Raw genomic sequence first — 7,454 nt, 5'->3', positions numbered from 1 at the left:
TGTAAAAAAGTATGTATATATATATATGTATATATATATATATATATAATTAATATAGTTTAACCACATAGACATGTATACGAAATCCCACTGCAGTGTTCCAGATAGCTAGGTTGGGCTAGGTGCAAGGTTTCTTTACCTGAAGCCAGTTTACACACCTGGGGCTGTGCTTCCCAAAATGTCCATTTGAATCACCTTTGGATCTTGTTAAAATGCAGATTCTGGTTCCATAGGCTGTGGGTCGTGGCCAGAGAGTCTGTGTTTCTAACAAGCTTCCAGGTGAGGCAGTGATGATTTGAGAATGTTTTGAGAATGTCAGCCGAGAGTCAAAGCAAGTTGACTCATTTTGCCCCTTTCCCTTGAATACAAATCAAAGCCTCAAAACTTATATTCCAAGGGGTTGAAAAGTCATACCTTAGTTAGCACCAGCGCAAACAGAGATGGAGAGCTCCAAACATGAGAAAAATTGTCCTGGTGTTTGGTTAACCAGTTCCACGATGTTCTTCCTCAGGAAGGGAGTAATTGGAATGGGTAGAAAGATTTCTTTTGCCTAGGGACCAAAATCAAAGGGCAGTTCCCTGCCTGTCTGTGTGACTGAAAATAGGGATCATAAACAAAAGCTGACTCTGAAATCTGCTTTACTAAAGATGCCTGCAGACATGATAAATCGATTGCCTATAGAGGCCACATTGGACTTGGGAGGACCAGGGACATCCACTGTAATGAGGGGTTCTGCCTGATGTCCCTCTTTTATATGTACCACTTTAGGGTTCCTAAACAATCTTTTAAGGATTAGGACTGGCTCTTGGGGCTAAGAAAACCAAGTTTGATAGTGAGACAATAAATCTCTCTTCCGATTGAACAAGAATAGAGTGTTTTGAGTGTTTATGGGTGTTAAGCATTGTGCTAGTGTTTCGCCTGCTTTTTTTTTTTTTTCCAAGTCCTCCGCCAGTTATACAGGGAAGATATTACTGTCCTAATTCTCAAGTGAGAAATTGAGGCACAGTGATATGATTCAATGTGCCTGATGTCAAAGGGCAAGTAAGTGGTAGAGCCAGAATTTGAACTCAAATCTGCTTCTGCATTTGCTGTGTATGTTTGTCCTTTTTGCGTCTTATCTGTAAACTTTTGTGAATAAGGATTATGCCTTCTCTCTTTATTTCATCATTGAATACCCAGGTAGGATTGTGTGTGTGTGTGTCTGTTGTTTATATACACAAAAAGTCTATACACAATGCTTTGTTTCTTGGAGCTCTTGGGGACTGATAACTGTGCAAATGAAAATGTTAAATCCACATTATTTATATGCTTATATGTTCACACAGTCAATGTGTTACAAATAATTCCAAACTATTCGATAATTATTGTATATAATTTTCAATATGCAACTGATAGAATTGGCTAATAATGTACAAGAAAGTGTGTATGTGGTATGGTATGAGCACACATACAGACCGCTCAAGGAGAAGTTAACAAACCCAATAGCAGAATGGAGCTGGAGAAGCTCTGTACGTCGCAGTGGGCACACGAGAGAAAGACATTGAAAAGCCTGGCAAGGTCAGATCAAGATGATGGAGGAGGAGAATCCTGAGCTCACCTCCTCCTGCAGACACACCAAAACTACAACTACGTATAGAACAACTGTCTCTGAGAACAACCTGAAGACTAGCAGAGCAGATTTTCTATACCTAAGGATATAAAGAAAAGGCCCCATTGAGATGGGTAGGAGGGGCAGAGATGTGGTCTAATCAGAACCCACCCCCCCGGTTTGGCAACCCACAAGCAGGAGGGATATCACAACCACAGAGGTCCCCACTGAGGGGCAAGGGGTCTGAGCTCCACGTCAGGCTCCCCAGCTTGGGAAACCTGCACTGGGAAGATGAACACTCATAATATCTGGCTTTGAAAACCAGTGGGGCTTATGTCTGGGAGAGCTGGAGGGGTGTGGGAAACTGAGACTCTGTTTTTAAGGGGGCTGCACACAAACTTACTCTCCCTGAGTCCCAGTGCAGAGGCAGCAGCTTGAAAAGCACTTGGCTCGTACAAGAAGCAGAGTCACTGACTAATTTTACGGCATGTGCTAGAGGGACAAGGGTCTATTGGAACTTTCTCTGGGTATGGAGACACTGGCAGGTCACATTTCTTTTTGCTCTCCTTCTACCTAGCTGGCCCAGTGCTGGTGGATATCATTTCTGACTTTGGCCATCTACCTTGCTAGCACCTGTCCTGTTGCTCACCTGGAGACTTGCCCCAGCTGACACTCCTCCAAAGTGTCCTCCTGCCACATCACACCTGATGGGCAGCCTTAGACAGCACTGGTACCCCTCCAAAGCAGCTCCCACTCTAGGGGGATCAGTGCTGCTCACCAGTGCCGCCCACAGCAGCCACAGCCAGACCTCGTAGACAGCTGGGCCAGGGACCAGCCCCGCCCAGCAGAGTGTATGCAGCTGTTGTGGCCCAACCACAATGAAAGCATTCATGCAGCCCACACAGGGGATACCCTTAGAGCCCCTGGCTCTGTTGACCAAGGGAGATTGCACTACTGGGCCCCACAGGACACCTTCTACATGAGGCCATTCCTTCAAGACTGGGTGACTTAGCTGAAATAACTAATGCATAGAAACAAACACAGAGAGTTAGGCAAAATGAGGAGCCAGGAATACCCTCTAAAGAAAAAGCAAGTCAAAACCTCAGAAAAAGAACTAAACTAAATGGAGATAAGCAACACCAGATAAAGAGTTCAAAGTAATAATCATAAACATGTTCACCAAACTCGGGAGAAGAATGAATGAACTCAGTGAAAACATCAGCAAAGAGATAGAAAATATTAAAAAAAAATTGAAGAATACAATGAAAAATGCACTAGAGGGAATCAGCAGCAGATTAGGGGATGCAGAAGAATGGATCAGTGATCTGGAAGACAGAGTAGTAGAAATTACCCAATTGGGATAGCAAAAAAAAATTTAAAAAGAATAATTTAAGGGACCTCTGAGACAACATCAAGCATACTAACACTCACATTATAGGGGTTCCAGAATGAGGAGAAAGAGAGAAAAGGACAGAAAGCCTATTTGAAGAAATAATGGCTGAAAACTTCCCTAACCTGGCAAAGAAAACATATCCAAGTCCAGGAAGCATAGATTTCCAAACAAGAAGAACCCGAAGAGACCCAAACCAAGGCATATTATAATTAAAATGGAAAAAATTAAAGAGAGAACCTTAAAAGCACCAAGAGGAAAACAAAAATAGGTACATAAAAGGAAACTCCCATAAGACTATCAGCTGATTTTTCTGCAAAGTTTGCAGGCTAGAAGGTAATGGTATGATATATTGAAGGTAATGAATGGAAAAAACTTACAGCCAAGAATATTCTACCCAGCAAGGATATCATTCAGAATTGAAAGAGATATAAAGTATTTCCCAGAGAAGCAAAAGCTAAATGAGTTCATCAACACTAAGTTGGCCTCACAGGAAATCTTAAAAGGACCTTTTTTAAACAGAAAAGGCCATTACTGGAAACAAGATAATTATGAATGAAAATAATCTCACTGGTAGAGGCAAACATATAGTAAAGGTAGTGGATCAACCAGCTATAAAGCTAGTACGAAATTTAAAAGACAAAAGTAATAAAATGATCTATATCTAAAATAATTGATACAAAAAATAAAAATACGTAAAATATGATACCAAAACCATAACACATTGGAGAGGGATTAAAATGTAATGCTTTTAGAATGTGCTTGAGTTGAAGTGACCATCAACTTAAAATAGACTGCTATATATAGGTTCTTATATATGAATCATGGTAACACAAACCAATACCTGTAACAGATGCACAAAAAATAAGAGAGAAAGGAATACAAACAAAACACTTAAGAAAGTCATCAAATCACAAGGGAAGAGAAGAAAAGAACAGAGAAGAACCACAAAAACAACCAGAAAACAGTTAACATAATGGCAATACATACATACCTATCAATTACTTTAAATGTAAATGGATTAAATGTTTCAATGAAGAGATACAGGGTGACCGAGTGGATGCAAGACCCATCTATATACTGTCCACAGGTTACTTCAGATCTAAAGACGCACACAGACTGAAAGTGAAGGAATGGAGAAAGATAGTCCGTGCAAATGGAATCAGAAAGTTGGGGTAGCAATAACATAGCAAATAAATAAATAAAAATTTAAAAATAATAATAAAAATAAAAGCCTGGCAAGTGCCTTGACCTAGTGAAAAGTCTGCATCAAGCCAGATATGAGATGCCCTTCTCAGATCCCCACCCATTCTCAGACCCCAGGAGTGTGGGTTCAACTCTGGCAAGGCCTTCTCAAGCAGAGGTCTGCCTGGCTCCCTCCAGACCTCAAACTCAAGGGACACTCGGGAAAGGGAGTCGGATCACCCACGCTCTGGAGAAGGAATCTCAGTTCCACAGCACCATCAGTCTTCTTGGTAGCCTTCCATTTGTTCCTTTAAGAATAGAGCACTGGTATTAAAAGTTGTGGGCTGTTCCCATCTGAGGAAGGGTTTTCCTTCCTTATGCTTCTGCATACCGTGGGATAAACGGTACATGCTTCTTGAAGTGAGAGTCAGCTCTATCAACCTCTAATCTTTGTAAGTGTGCGGACACTGTGTATGTTGGCCCAATTCTTCTTCTTCTCTGCTTCCTTCCTGGGAAAGCCAGCATCCAGTGCCAATGACTAAATGCTATATACCCACTTGCCCAGTATCCCTTATGGCTACAGGTGGTCATGCCATTCATTCCTGCCAAATTAGATTTAAGGAGAAGTGTGTTAGGGAGTTCAGGGTAAAATTTTCTTCCCTGATGAAAAAGGGTGCTGTAGCCAAAGAAGTCCCAGCTCCCCTCCATCTTGCTTGTGGTCTGGTGGTGTAAACATGTGGTGTCTGGAACTACAACAGCCATCACACAACCATGAGACACGAGGCCTAAAGACTGAAGCCAACATGCCAAAGATGGAGGAGAGGAAGGATGGATAGAGCTAAGGTCCCTGATGTCGTTGTTAATTTAATGACCCAACCCTGGGACCCAGACTTCCAGACTCCTTGTTCTGGGGGATAACTTGAAGTGTTTTTGTTTAAGCCATTGCTAGGTATTCTGTTGCTTGAGGTTCAAAGCATCCTAAGTGAGACATAAGTTATGTGATCTCTCTGAACCTAAACTTTCTCATCTAAAAAGTGAGGTCAGTACCACCTAGGAGAATTGGGGGTAATTAAATAATTTGATCTACGTAAGTCACCTGACAAAATGCCATCTCAGAATAGATACTCAGCACATTTTAGTTAAATGTAAAGAAAAATTGGAAGTGTGATGCACTGCTTTGGGCTGAATATGAATATTGCTACAGCTATTTTATGAACCTTCTAATGTATAGAGTGAACAGTACAATGATTTTTTTTTGCTTTACATTGCTTTATATTATTACTTTGTAAATATCATGTATGTGTAAATATGCATACCCACACTTACATGTTTCTTTTTTCTCCTAACATCTTTTTCACTGCTTAGTTGGGAAGCGGACTTAGTTGGGAAGTTGGGAAGGAAGGGAGATTATCACAGTAGAGTTCAAAGGCTCAGAAAACAGTCTGAGTACTTAACAATACCTCTCCATTTAAGAACTCTTTCTACAGCTGGCTAGACTGGTTTAAGCCTCATCATATCAGATTTTCCTGGTAACATTTTCCAAGTTTGTATAAGCTTCAGCAGGCTACAGACTTGACCAGAACCTTGGACAGGATGCTCATTGATCTACTATGAAATCACTGTGAAACCCATCTTCCTCCCAGATGGAGGAAATGCATTGGCTGGTAAAGCTTCCTCTCTTTTGTTTCTCATCTCTTTGTCATTTCAGAAGTAGCTGTTCTCACAGACTCTTTGGTGGTTGCTGAAATTGGCTTTATTTGTCTGCTTCTTAGAAAGCAGTCAACTTGTCTATGAGAATCATCTTCCATTGTCAGGCCAACAATGGCTCTTGCAGCCTCCTCTGTGTCTTCAAGTGGAATTCAAAAGGCATTGGTCTCTTCCACTTCCAAAGGGCCAGAAAGCGCCCAAGGCTCGGTTCTTGAACTGCCTGACTAAAGTACCCCTGTGTCTTCCTTCCTTCTCAAGGAAGGTACAGAACGGCCCTTCCTCACTGGAAATTTTCAAGTGCTGGAGCGGACAACTTCTTATATGCTCCTCTTATCTACTTTGCTGCAGTACACTATACTGCGAGGTGCAGAGACCCATGTCTTTGGTAAAAGTGGCTGCAGGCCCATCTGGCATAGGCTGGTGCTGAATTGGACCAGCTGCCAAGGAAGGCAGCCCTGGTCCCCACACCCACATTTACCTTGCAGGCTGAGGTCATATGGTTGTGACATCTCACCAGATTCAGAACCAAAACATTGCTCAAGATGCCCCTTTCATGAGTAGTGTGAACTGGAGGCAGATGCTCAGTACAGACGGTCCCTGACTTATGACTTTTCGACTTCATGATGGAACGTGATAGGCATTCAGGAGAAACTGTACTTTGAATTTTGATCTCTTCCCCAGGCCAGGGATATGTGGTTCGATACTCTCCTGTGATGCTGGGCAGGGGCAGCGAGCCCCAGCTCCTAGTCAACCACGAGGTAAACAACCGATACTTACCACCATTCTGTCACTTTCCGTATTCAGTAAATCACATGAGATATTCAACACTTTGCTATAAAATAGGCTTTGTATTAGATGGTTTTGTCTAACCTTAGGCTAATGGAACGGTTCTGAGCAAGTTTAAGGTAGGCTGAGCTAAGCTCTGATGTTCGGAAGGTTAGGTGTATTAAATGCCGTTTTGACTTACAATATTTTCAACTTGTGATGGGCTTATCCGGGACATAACCCCAACAGAAGTTGAGAAAGTTCTGTATTGACATTCCAGAACATTCTGGAACATAGTCAAGCAAAGCTGCTCCTTCAAGAGTGGCAATGAGGCATGATTCTTAGGAGCATATGTTGTTTTTTTTAAAAAACTAATTTAGTTAATTTACTTATTTTTGGCTGTGTTGGGTCTTCGTTGCTGCATGCAGGCTTTCTCTAGTTGCGGCGAGCAGGGGCTACTCTTCGTTGCAGTGCACAGGCTTCTCATTGTGGTGGCTTCTCTTGTTGCGGAGCATGGGCTCTAGGCATGCGGGCTTCAGTAGTTGTGGCCCGCGGGCTCTAGAGCGCAGGCTCAGTAGTTGTGGCCCACGGGCTTAGTTGCTCCGTGGCACGTGGGAGTCTTCCCAGACCAGGGCTCGAACCCATGTCCCCTGCATTGGCAGGTGGATTTTTAACCACTGCGCCACCAGGGAAGTCCCAGGAGCATATGTTTCAATCTAAGATTATCTGAATGTCTCCCGGGCAAGCTATTTCACCTTAGTTTCCTCATTTGTAAGATGAGGGTTTTAATAAAACTTACCTCATAGTAGTGTCTATAAG

This window comes from Globicephala melas, chromosome 17 (genome assembly GCF_963455315.2).
Source record: "Globicephala melas chromosome 17, mGloMel1.2, whole genome shotgun sequence".
NCBI classification, from domain to species: domain Eukaryota; kingdom Metazoa; phylum Chordata; class Mammalia; order Artiodactyla; family Delphinidae; genus Globicephala; species Globicephala melas.
The sequence above is the reverse complement of the archived record's forward strand: the minus strand, read 5'-3'. Positions refer to the sequence as shown.